The 13,984-nt window shown below is 42.6% G+C and overlaps 1 long non-coding RNA gene across 2 annotated transcripts; it reads right to left on the reverse strand.

The window, feature by feature from the left end:
• Positions 1-6,954: 6,954 nt before the first annotated feature.
• Positions 6,955-9,753, reverse strand: LOC123137061 (uncharacterized). Of its 2 annotated transcripts, XR_006467678.1 has the most exons (3): positions 9,565-9,753; positions 8,477-9,451; positions 6,955-7,751 (listed from the first exon to the last, which is right to left on the reverse strand). It is a non-coding gene; the product is annotated as an uncharacterized lncRNA (long non-coding RNA). The 2 variants fall into 2 exon arrangements; XR_006467679.1 differs by lacking the exon at positions 9,565-9,753 and having other exon boundaries at positions 8,477-9,558.
• Positions 9,754-13,984: the final 4,231 nt, after the last annotated feature.

Below are 13,984 nucleotides of genomic sequence, written 5' to 3' on the forward strand. Positions count from 1 at the left end.
TTCATATGTTTATTTTGATATGTTCCTAGAGAAAATTGTGTTGAAAGATGTTAGTAGCAATGATGCGGATTGAATCCGTGATCTGAGGTTTATCCTCATTGCTGCACAGAAGAATTATGTCCTTAATGCACCGCTAGGTGACAGACCTATTGCAGGAGCAGACGCAGACGTTATGAACGTTTGGCTAGCTCAATATGATGACTACTTGATAGTTTAGTGCACCATGCTTAACGGCTTAGAATCGGGACTTCAAAGATGTTTTGAACGTCATGGACCATATGAGATGTTCCAGGAATTGAAGTTAATATTTCAAGCAAATACCCGAGTTGAGAGATATGAAATCTCCAACAAGTTCTATAGCTAAAAGATGGAGGAGAATCGCTCAACTAGTAAGCATGTGCTCAGATTGTCTGGGTACTTCAATCACTTGAATCAAGTGGGAGTTAATCTTCCAGATAAGATAGTGATTGACAGAATTCTCTAGTCACCATCACTAAGTTACTAGAACTTCGTGATGAACTATAGTATGCAAGGGATGACGAAAACAATTCCCGAGCTCTTCGTGATGTTGAAATCAACGAAGGTAGAAATCAAGAAAGAGCATCAAGTGTTGATGATTGACAAGACCACTAGTTTCAAGAAAAGGGTAAAGGGAAAGAAAGGGAAACTTCAAGTAGAATGGCAAACAAGTTGTCACTCCCATGAAGAAGCCCAAAGCTGGACCTAAGCCTGAAACTGAGTGCTTCTACTGCAAAGGAAATGGTCACTGGAAGTGGAACTACTCCAAATATTTGGTGGATAAGAAGGATGGCAAAGTGAACAAGGGTATATTTGATATACAAGTTATTGATGTGTGCCTTACTAGTGTTTATAGTAGCCCCTGAGTATTTGACACTTGTTTGGTTACTAAGATTAGTAACTCGAAACAGGAGTTACAGAATAAACAGAAACTAGTTGAGGGTGAAGTGACGATGTGTGTTGAAAGTGGTTCCAAGATTGATATGATCATCATCGCACACTCCCTATACTTTCGGGATTAGTGTTAAACCTAAATAAATGTTATTTGGCGTTTGCGTTGAGCATGAATATGATTTGATCATGTTCATTGCAATACGGTTATTCATTTAAAGTCAGAGAATAATTGTTGTTCTGTTTACATGAATAAAACCTTCAAATGGTCATACACCCAATGAAAATAGTTTGTTGGATCTCGATCGTAGTGATACACATATTCATAATATTGATGCCAAAAGATGCAAAGTTAATAATGATAGTGCAACTTATTTGTGGCACTGCCGTTTGGGTCATATCGGTGTAAAGCGCATGAAGAAACTCCATAAAGATGGATTTTCGGAATCACTTGGTTATGAATCATTTGATACTTGCGAACCGTGCCTTTTTGGGCAAGATGACTAAAACTCCGTTCTTCGGAACAATGGAACGAGCTACTGACTTGTTGGAGATAATACATACCGATGTATGTGATCCAATGAGTGTTGATGCTCGTGGCAAGTATCGTTATTTTCTGACCTTCACAAGATGATTTGAGCAGATATGGGTATATCTACTTGATGAAACATAAATCTGAAATAGTTGAAAGGTTCAAAGAATTTCAGAGTGAAGTGGAAAAATTATCGTAACAAGAAAATAAAGTTTCTGCGATCTGATCGCAGAGACGAATATTTGAGTTACGAGTTTGGTCTTCAATTAAAACAATGTGGAATAGTTTCACAAACTCACGCCACCTGGAACACCACAATGTAATGGTGTGTCCGAAAGTCGTAATCGTACTTTACTAGATATGGTGCGATCTATGATATCTCTTATTAGTTTACCACTATCGTTTTGGGGTTATGCATTAGAGACAGCTGCATTCACGTTTAAAAGGGCACCATCTAAATCCGTTGAGACGACACCGTATGAACTATGGTTTAGCGGTAAACCTAAGATGTCGTTTCTTAAAGTTTGGAGTTGCGATGCTTATATGAAAAAGGTTTTCAACTTGATAAGCTCGAACCCAAATCGGAGAAGTGCGTCTTCATAGAATACCCAAAGGAAACTGTTGGGTACACCTTCTATCACAGATCCGAAGGCAAAACATTCGTTGCCAAGAATGGATCCTTTCTAGAGAAGAAGTTTCTCTCGAAAGAAGTGAGTGGGAGGAAAGTAGAACTTGATGAGGTAACTGTACCTGCTCCCTTATTGGAAATTAGTTCATCACAGAAATCTGTTCCTGTGACTACTACACCAATTAGTGAGGAAATTAATGATGATGATCATGAAACTTCAGATTAAGTTACTACAGAACCTCGTAGGTCTTACAGAGTAAGATCCGCACCAGAGTGGTACGGTAATCCATGTTCTGGAAGTTATGTTACTAGACCATGACGAATCTACGAACTATGAAGAAGCGATGGTGAGCCCAGATTCCGCAAAATGGCTTGAGGCCATGAGATCTGAGATAAGATCCATGTATGAAAACAAAGTATGGACTTTGATTGACTTGCCCAATGATCGGCGAGACATTGAGATTAAATGGATATTCAAGAGGAAGACGGACGCTGATAGTGTTACTATCTACAAAGCTAGAATTGTCGCAAAAGGTTTTCGACAAGTTCAAGATGTTGACTACGATGAGAGTTTTTCACTCGTATCTATGCTTAAGTCTGTCTGAATCATGTTAGCAATTGCCGCATTTTATGAAATCTGGCAAATGGATAAACAAAACTGCATTCCTTAATGGTTTTCTTAAAGAAGAGTTGTATATGATGCAACCAGAAGGTTTTGTCAATCCTAAAGGTGCTAACAAATTGTGCAAGCTCCAGCGATCCATTTATGGACTGGTGCAAGCATCTCGGAGTTGGAATAAACGCTTTGATAGTGTGATCAAAGCATATGGTTTTATACAGACTTTTGAAGAAGCCTGTATTTACAAGAAAGTGAGTGGGAGCTCTGTAGCATTTCTAATATTATATGTGGATGACATATTGTTAACTGGAAATGATATGGAAATTCTGGATAGCATGAAAGGATACTTGAATAAGAGTTTTCCAAAGCAAGACCTCGGTGAAGCTGCTTACACATTGAGCATCAAGATCTATATAGATAGATCAAGACGCTTGATAAGATTTTTCAATGAGCACATACCTTGATAAATTTTTTGAAATAGTTCAAAATGGAACAATCAAAGAAGGAGTTCTTGCCTGTGTTACAAGGTGTGAAGTTGAGTAAGACTCAAGACCCGACCATTGCAGAAAATAGAAAGAGAATGAAAAGTCATTCCCTATGCCTCAGTCATAGGTTCTACAAAGTATGCTATGCTGTGAACCAGACCTATTGTATACCTTGCTCTGTATTTGGCAAAGAAATACAATTTTGATCTAATAAGTAGATCACTAGACATGGGTCAAGAATATCCTTAGTGAGGACTAAGGAGATGTTTCTCGATTATGGAGGTGATAAAAGAGCCCGTCATAAAAGTTACAACGATGCAAGCTTTTACACCAATCCAGATGACTCTAAGTCTCAATCTGGATACATATTGAAAGTGGGAGCAATTAGCTAGAGTAGCTCCGTGCAGAGCATTGTGGACATAGAATATTTGCGAAATACATACGGCTCTGAATATGACAGACCCGTTGACTAAGCTTCTCTCACGAGCAAAACATGATCATACCTTAGTACTCTTTTGGGTGTTAATCACATAGCGATGTGAACTAGATTATTGACTCTAGTAAACCCTTTGGGTGTTGATCACATGATGATGTGAACTATGGGTATTAATCACATGCAGATGTGAATATTGGTGTTAAATCACATAGCGATGTGAACTAGATTATTGACTCTAGTGCAAGTGGGAGACTGAAGGAAATATGCCCTAGAGGCAATAATAAAGTTATTATTTATTTCCTTATTTCATGATAAATGTTTATTATTCATGCTAGAATTGTATTAACCGGAAACATAATACATGTGTGAATACATAGACAAACATAGTGTCACTAGTATGCCTCTACTTGACTAGCTCGTTTATCAAAGATGGTTATGTTTCCTAGCCATGGACAAAAGAGTTGTCATTTGATTAATGGGATCATATCATTAGGAGAATGATGTGATTGACATGACCCATTCCGTTAGCCTAGCACTTGATCGTTTAGTATGTTGCTATTGCTTTCTTCATGACTTATACATGTTCCTGTAACTATGAGAATTATGCAACTCCCGTTTACCGGAGGAACACTTTGGGTACTACCAAATGTCACAACATAACTGGGTGATTATAAAGGAGTACTGCAGGTGTCTCCGAAGGTATATGTTGAGTTGGCGTATTTCGAGATTAGGTTTTGTCACTCCGATTGTCGGAGAGGTATCTCTGGGCCCTCTCGGTAATGCACATCATTATAAGCCTTGCAAGCAATGTGACCAAATGAGTTGGTTACGGGATGATGCATTACGTAACGAGTAAAGAGACTTGCCGGTAACGAGATTGAACTAGGTATTGGATACCGACGATCGAATCTCGGGCAAGTAACATACCAATGACAAAGGGAACAACGTATGTTGTTATGCGGTTTGACCGATAAAGATCTTCGTAGAATATGTGGGAGCCAATATGAGCATCCAGGTTCCGCTATTGGTTATTGACCGAGAATAGTTCTAGGTCATGTCTACATTATTCTCGAACACGTAGGGTCCGCACGCTTAAGGTTTCGATGACAGTTATATTATGAGTTTATGAGTTTTGATGTACCGAAGGAGTTCGGAGTCCCGGATGAGATCGGGGACATGACGAGGAGTCTTGAAATGGTCGAGACGTAAAGATCGATATATTGGACGACTATATTCGGAGTTCGGAAAGGTTCCGAGTGATTCGGGTATTTTTTGGAGTACCGGAGAGTTACGGGAATTCGCCGGGGAGTATATGGGCCTTATTGGGCCATACGGGAATAGAGGAGAGAGGCCGAAAGGAAGGAGGCGCGCAGCCCCCCTCTGGTCCGAATTGGACAAGGGGTGCGGCCCCCCTTTTCCTTCCTCCTCTCCCCCTCTTTCCCCTTCTCCTACTCCAACAAGGAAGGAGGGAGTCCTACTCCCGGTGGGAGTAGGACTCCCCTTGGCGCGCCCCTACTAGGCCGGCCGCCCCCTCCCCCCTTGCTCCTTTATATACGGGGGCAGGGGGGCACCTCTAGACATAACAACAATTGATCCCTTGGATCTCTTAGTCGTGTGCGGTGCCCCCCTCCATCATAATCCACCTCGATAACATCGTAGCGGTGCTTAGGCGAAGCCCTGCGTCGGTAGTACATCAAGATCGTCACCACGCCGTCGTGCTGACGGAACTCTCCCTCGACACTCGGCTGGATCGGAGTTCGAGGGACGTCATCGAGCTGAACGTGTGCTGAACTCGGAGGTGTCGTACGTTCGGTACTTGGATCGGTCGGATCGTGAAGACGTACGACTACATCAACCGCGTTGTCATAACGCTTCCTCTTACGGTCTACGAGGGTACGTGGACAACACTCTCCCCTCTCGTTGCTATGCCATCACCATGATCTTGCGTGTACGTAGGATTTTTTTTTTGAAATTACTACGTTCCCCAACAGCTAGTAGCTCAGAGTCATACCTACGCTAGTAGCTCCTCCAAACATTATTGTAATGTTACTACTTAATGTATATTCTGGTGGTGCCGCTAAAATTTCCTACTAGAATAGAATAAATCATTTTTGGGGTTCCTATCTGTTTAGAATGCATATGTGACTTTCGTACCATCTATGTATGAGTCTAAAGTAGATATACCTCATGCTGGAGTTGAAGTAAATACTTCACATACTTCTTGTAGAGTTTACTACAGTATCATTTTTTAGTTTTTTTTGTGTGCAATCATACATAAAAATTAGGAAATTATGTCACTAATTTTCAGGTAGAAATTATATCATAAAAGGCATCCCTAGGCGTGCCATTTTCACAGTTGAAAGAAGATGATAAGATTCTAGTCGTCAACAAATGTATTGATGAATTTCCACAATTAGTAATGCAAATTAGCGTCGGCTTCAGTTTTCTGGTTTTCTTTTGCAATCTGCATCCTAGTCCATAGATTTTTTGGGCAATATAGAACGGAAGCACTTGCAGTTTCTGTGCAGTTTTGGATATAATATCATTAATAAATATGTTGAGGACTAAAAGCTTATCAATCAATTGGATACTAAATTTTGTAGTTGAGAAATAGCTAACTCTCTCCCTGCAAAATAAAATGTAGTGAAGTAGTTAGCTCTCATATGAGCACGTATTTAGATCTTCCTGCACTGTTATTCATGGATCCAATTAGAAGCTTCATTTGGGTGGTAGACCATTGTCTTGAGATTGAGATTCATGATGATATACTACTTGTTCTATACAGATGAACTAAATCTCTATGTATTTGGTACTTAATTTATTCCTTATCTCCTTGTTTCCTGGCTGGGCTCTTTTGTTCAGAATACCATTTTCTGTTTAGCACAACCACAACCACATGCAGCTGCTCGACCTGTTGATGCTTGCCACGAATTCAAAAGCCTGACTTAAGCTGCCAATTCATTTTCATGATGTATAGCGAATACTTGATTGAGGTGTAACGCATTTACTTTCTGAATTATTATGTCGACAAAATTGCTCCATGCGAGTGCTTGTCAAAATTCCTTGTAGAAGTAGCACTGCAAGTTTGTTATACTAATTTGTGTGTGTCTTCAACAGATTATGATAGGCTTGTCAATAATGGTATTATTGAGTGTATATGCAAAAACTCGTGTTCATTTTTAGGTTTGGGATTCCTGCTCTGCATTTTACTATTTTGCACATCGGTTGTCTACCACATCATCAGCTCGTGTGTTCAACTCATTAGCTCTAGACCACTCGCAAAAAGGTTCCTGATTGTTGTTGCCAAGATATAGGAATTGCTGCAATGGTGCATTACACCACATAAAAACTACTAGAAATAAACTTGGATTTCATGACATAACTAGGTCGGTTTACAATGAACAAAGATGATGTGAGTTCATAACTAGGTCAATTTACAACAAATTCAATACACTGCTTGACAAAGTAGCATCTAAAAAAAAACTATCTTTCTGTAGTAGAACACTCCAGTCAATCTTGAGATGGGCAATAGTCTGGCCAAGCTGCAGGCATTTGTATAGAGGTTGCAAAATCCCCATCTGGATGACCCTATAGTTTCTTCAAAGATGTATTTCTAGTTAGCCTTTACAATCCCCTCGTCTAGATGACCCTAGTTTCAGCAACGATTAGTGGAAAAGTTCCAGAACTTGGACAACAATGACATGTACACATATCATTGCTCCTCCTGACTTCTGTGTCATGTTTCTCTGACACAGATGCATGGCAAAATGTAAGCAACAAAAACTATAAAGACGAAAAGAGGAACAGTAGTTTGAAAGGTACTCATGCTCCCATCAGCCACGAACTAAATAAATATGACCATGAACTAAATAAACACTTGTCTATGGCAGTGGTAAAAAAAAGCCCCAAGGAAGATGACATTAATCATATTAGAGTTGTCCACCCATTCTTCACTGGATGGTGAAGTGTTAGTAATATGGACGCCCAGTAGTTTCAAACAAGAAATCAAAACACGATATGTGGGTGTTTCAGGTCCCGGAAACTGCCACCAATCTGTGCAAGGACTGCCCCTTCACCTTGGCGCTCTTCTCCACGGTGCTCTCCTGGCAGGGCGTCCATTTGAGTCCAAGTCTAGTGGCTACCTAAAGTTATCCAGCAAAAACAGTGAGAGGTGTCACAGCAAATACATTCAGCACGCAACAACCCAGACAGGAAACAAGGCAATAAGGAGTATACTAACTACAAAATTTCCAAGTTGAAAAGAAAAGCAATCAGTAATGTGAAAACTGCAAGTATTCATATACACATAGATTTCTTTTTATCTGTATAGAACGAGTAGTAGTATCATGAAGAACAACCAGAAGACAAAATCTTCCAGTTTTCATTAAAATACCCAAGAGGTATATGCACATGAAAAAGAAGTACATTTTCTTCAAGCTCCTCAACTTCCAAAATTTTCTAAATACACGTTCATATGAGAGCTAACTACAACATTTTATATTTTGCAGGGAGAGAGTTCGCTATTTCCAAACTAGAAAATTCATCGTTCAATTAATTGATAAGCTTCTAGTCCTCAACAAATGAATCGATAAGCTTCGACTGCATAAACAAACATGGATAATAAATGTATCTCTGGATCAACTAAACCTATAGGCTAGAACAACATGCTAACACACAATAGTATAAGAAACTTGCGTAGATACAATTGCTATATTTTAGAAAGGGCTAGTTTATTTGTTGTTGTATAAAATACTTGAGCTTTATATAATTTTCTTGTTTCCAGTTCAATCTCCAGGTTTCTTCATAGCAGAGGTATGTATAACATTTCCACGTTATGCACAAGAAAGGAGTGTTATGGCTGTCTTACATGCGACATTCATCAGTAAAGGAGGAACCGTGATCCACTTCAATAGATCAAATTGGACATCTGCTCAGCGCCGTAATGATTTGCCCTCCCAAAAAAATCAGCAAAAATATTGATTGTATTAACAACAATTAGCTTCTTTACATGCTGAGCAATAGCTGCACACATTGGGGAAAGCTCTCTTACTCGGGATCTCGAGTTCGTGAGGATGCCGAGGCGAGCTCTTGGACAGATATATAAGATACCTCCACATCACATAATCCCATTGGTATTAATTAGGTTAGAAAATTAATCAAACAACTGTCTGCTGTGAGCAACTTGCCCAAAACAGAACTGTCTATGTCTAAGATGGCAAGTGACTAACTGTTCAATGCCGTCAAATATTTCACATTCCAATCATAGTGCAAAATGCAACAGGCTATGAACACAACAATACACAATTTGTAACAACAAGTCAGAGGCAACCAATTGCCAGAAGATTGCCACTTTCAAACAGTGAAGAGAGAACATAACAATGATTAGAGTGGGACTTCAGACTCGGAGTTTAAATAGAGATCTCTATCCAATTAGGGATTTGGGGGCAAAAGAAATACAAGGCATCAACCCATCCATAGAGGAGGCATTGAAGAGATCTATACTGAACTCACCAACACGTACTGGAGCAAGCAACCGTGGCAGCCGGCCGGTGGATGGAACGAAGTGGTCACGGTTGATCCAGTTCCGCCGCGAGCACTACTCATAGTGCCGCCGCCAGGACCACCTGAACTGCCGCTGCAGCCAGCCGACCACCACAAGCCACGCTTCCCAACATCAAGGCCGCGCCGCGCTCACCCCGCCGCCGTGGCCGCCGAGCACCAGGCCGTCGCGCACCCGTGGTCAACTGCCGACCCCCAGGGACGCCCAGCCAATCCATCGACCACCACGCCATCATTCCCACTGCCCGCTCACTAAGCCGTCGACCACCACGCCGGAAGCCAGCTAACGCAAGCGAAAACCGCAGGGATTGGACTTGGAACGGAGGATGCGTAGGAGTGGGCTAACCCCACGAACCGAAAACAGTTTTTGCGAACGTAAGAAAGGGAATAACTTACCTCGTCACACAAAAGATTTACCCCGCTCGTGATGATACGGTTGAGGACTTGAGAGTCGGAGCGTTGGAAGCACAACGTGTGGGTGGGCTCGAACCGAGAGAAAGTTTGGCGCGGTCGATCGACCAGGGTAAAGAATAATTAATTCTTCACCCAGGGTTACTAAGAGACTTTTTAATATTAGCAGAATAACTATTCTAATAACACTTTTGCACTGCACGCTCAACGCAAGTGCACGTCATTGTTTGAATCAAGTGTGCTCCACAACTCACGTGAGTGAACTTCGTGTCGAAAAAACTGCACGCGTTGTTTTTTGGTACTGTTTTCGCTCTAGTTTTTTAACCGCTTATCAGAATGACGCATATAATATATTATTGGAAAGCTATGGATTAGGCGCAACTTCGCCATGTTGAACACTTTTCAAGATTTCTCACGGTTTAAGAGCAGTTTTAAAAATGATGCGGTGGATGACGAGTGGCAGCGAGCGTTTTTTTTCCTTTTTTTCTAAACCACTTGTCGGAATGAAGCAAATGATACGCCGTTGGATAGATATCGTCGAGGTGCATCTTTTTCATATATAAAATTTTCTCTAATTCGTTACGGTTTAAAAGCAGTTTCAAATTTACTAAATCATGAAATTCTGTTTTTCAAATTTTCGGTACTGTTTTCGCTTTAGTTTTTGAAACGTTTGTCAAAACGAGGCGTGTGATACGCTGTTGGAAAGCTACGAACAAGGCTCAACTTTCATATGTTGAAATATTTTTTAGATTGCTTACAGTTTTAAGTTGATTTTGAAAATCGTGCGACTAAGCACAAGAGGGAGCGGCCGTTTTTCGCGAAATTTTTACAAACCGCTGATTAGAATGATTCAAACTATACGCCATTGGAAAGATATCGACAAGGTGCAACTTTTTCATGTAGAATGCTCCCTCTAATTACTTACGGTTTAAGAACAACAACAATAAAAACAACAACAAAGCCTTTAGTCCCAAGCAAGTTGGGGTAGGCTAGAGGTGAAACCCATAAGATCTCGCAACCAACTCATGGCTCTGGCACATGGATAGCAAGCTTCCATGGACCTCTGTCCATAGCTAGCTCTTTGGTGATACCCCAATCCTTCAGGTCTCTCTTAATGGACTCCTCCCATGACAAATTCGGTCTACCCCGCCCTCTCTTGACATTCTCCGCACGCTTTAGCCATCCGCTATGCACTGGAGCTTCTGGAGGCCTGCGCTGGATATGCTCAAACCATCTCAGACGATGTTGGACAAGCTTCTCTTCAATTGGTGCTACCCCAACTCTATCTCGTATATCATCATTCCGGACTCGATCCTTCCTCGTGTGGCCACACATCCATCTCAACATACGCATCTCCGCCACACCTAACTGTTGAACATGTCGCCTTTTAGTCGGCCAATACTCAGCGCCATACAACATTGCAGGTCGAACTGCCGTCCTGTAGAACTTGCCTTTTAGCTTTTGTGGCACTCTCTTGTCACAGAGAATGCCAGAAGCTTGGCGCCACTTCATCCATCCGGCTTTGATCCGATGGTTCACATCTTCATCAATACCCCCATCCTCCTGCAGCATTGATCCCAAATACCAAAAGGTGTCCTTCTGAGGTACCACCTGACCATCAAGGCTAACCTCCTCCTCCTCACACCTATTAGTACTGAAACCGTACATCATGTACTCGTTTTTAGTCCTACTAAGCCTAAACCCTTTCGATTCCAAGGTTTGTCTCTATAACTCTAACTTCCTATTTACCCCCGCCCGACCATCGTCAACTAGCACCACATCATCCGCAAAGAGCATACACCATGGGATATCTCCTTGTATATCCCTTGTGACCTCATCCATCACCAATGTGAAAAGATAAGGGCTCAAAGCTGACTTCTGATGCAGTCCTATCTTAATCGGGAAGTCATCAGTGTCGACATCACTTGTTCGAACACTTGTCACAACATTATCGTACATGTCCTTGATGAGGGTAATGTATTTTGCTGGGACTTTGTGTTTCTTCAAGGCCCACCACATGACATTCCGTGGTATCTTATCATAGGCCTTCTCCAAGTCAATGAACACCATATGCAAGTCCTTCTTTTGCTCCATATATCTCTCCATAAGCTGTCGTACCAAGAAAATGGTTTCCATGGTCGACCTCCCAGGCATGAAAGCAAACTGGTTTTTGGTCACGCTTGTCATTCTTCTTAAGCGGTGCTCAATGACTCTCTCCCATAGCTTCATTGTATGGCTCATCAGCTTAATTCCACGATAATTAGTACAACTCTGAACATCCCCCTTGTTCTTGAAGATTGGTACTAATATACTCCGTCTCCATTCTTCTGGCATCTTGTTTGCTCGAAAAATGAGGTTGAAAAGCTTGGTTAGCCATACTATCGCTATGTCCCCGAGACCTTTCCACACCTCAATGGGGATACAATCTGGGCCCATCGCCTTGCCTCCCTTCATCCTTTTTAAAGCCTCCTTGACCTTAGACTCCTGGATTCGACGCATAAAACGCATGCTGGTCTCATCAAAAGAGTCGTCCAGTTCAATGGTAGAGCTTTCATTCTCCCCATTGAACAGCTTGTCGAAGTACTCCCGCCATCTATGCTTAATCTCCTCGTCCTTCACCAAGAGTTGGCCTGCTCCGTCCTTGATGCATTTGACTTGGCCAATATCCCTCGTCTTCATCTCTCGGATCTTGGCCATCTTATAGATGTCCCTTTCGCCTTCCTTCATGCCTAACCGTTGGTAGAGGTCCTCATACGCCCGACCCCTTGCTTCACCAACAGCTCGCTTTGCGGCCTTCTTCGCTATCTATTTAAAAATACCAAAATGCGGACACTCTGTTTTTTACGACACCCAAATCGTCGCATGTACTGCATCATACAGAAAACCGCACTACTTCAAATTAAAAACTGCACTGCATTAGACGGGCAGGTGAACTTCATGATTTCTTTTGTCGGGAGTAAACTTTCTCACACGAGTTTTTGCGAGTGTTTTTCAACATTTTTTATGAACTAGTACCGCGGTGACGAGGGCAAGTCAACCACAACCTATGTTGAAGTGAGCTGCATAATCGTTTTGTCTTTCTTTTTTTTTTGTAAATTCATCTAGACTACATGGTCAATATTAGTGAGCTACATTGTTAATGTTAGTGAGCTGCATCAAATTTTTGATGTGTTCATCTTCTCCTGCAAAATATAATTTAACGAAATCGCATGTGTGTAACGCATCAGAGCAACCATGAACTGCATCGTTTTTTTTGTTTTGTGAAGTGCACCGCCAAGGTTTTCTTAATAAACTGCATCGATGTCCATACAAATTTGCAAAAAAATTCCTCCAAAAATAATGAAAGGTGAACTCCTTTGTACATTTTTTACAAAGTGAACTCCTTCGTACTATGCACCGTACTGCAATTGCGTCCATGAAAGAATACACGTTTAGAGCAATGCAAAACACATCAAATTTCCTCCGATCAAAACAACAAAACCAAGGACAACAACAACAAAAAATCACACCAAGGCCATCACACGCAGCCCATCCGAGCTGCACTCCAGGGCCATCTGAACCTCGCATGTACGTGGCATCTCTGGTCCAGAGTCGCCAGCAAACCGCACGACCGCGACGAGCGTACTGCATGGTGCACCGAAGTGCATGTAGAGCAGAGAATTGCACTGCCGCGTCAAGTGAGCAGCATGCAGAGCAAAAGAACCGTTCTGCATCGCCAAGTGAACAGCAGGGGGGTGTCACCCCAGTGAAGTGCAAAAATTGCGCCGGCCTCGCACCTACCTCCTCCTCATCCACCAAGCCCCGCACCTACCTCCTTCTCACCCTCCAACCACACACCACAATATGGATGAGGAAGGATCTCAAGTGGTTGCCGAGGAGCATTATGGACTGCTCGAATGAGGAAAAATGGGCTGCATTGACGAGCAAAATTGAGCTACAAAACGAACGAGCCCACGATCAAGAAGGCACACACCATCCTCGTCACCATTTTGCCGACGCCCTCGCATTGCATGTCCACGCGCCACTGAACTGCACTGAGAAAACGAGATGGGGTCAAGTGGATGTGGCACTCGGCGGGTGAGCACAAGGGAGGAGGATCCAGGGTCAGGGTGGTTTGCTGCGTGCATCACCGCGGTGGTCTATCACAAATCCGGCGCTAGGTGGACCGGATCCTATTCAGCAACGTCTCGGGGGAGGGTGGATGGGAGGAATAGCGGTGCCGCCGACGCGCCCGACACCATTGATTGCGGAGCGGGCAGAGCTGGGGCCGCGGTTGGGGCGGCGCGGGGGCCGTGGAGGCCGGCCATCGTGTGGCGGGGCTATGGCCGCGGCCGGAGCGGCGCGGGGTCGGGGCCGTGGAGGTTGGCCGTCGCGGGGCGGTGAGGTAGCCGTGGCCTTGGTGGGG

Source organism: Triticum aestivum, chromosome 6B (assembly GCF_018294505.1).
Source record: "Triticum aestivum cultivar Chinese Spring chromosome 6B, IWGSC CS RefSeq v2.1, whole genome shotgun sequence".
NCBI lineage: Eukaryota > Viridiplantae > Streptophyta > Magnoliopsida > Poales > Poaceae > Triticum > Triticum aestivum.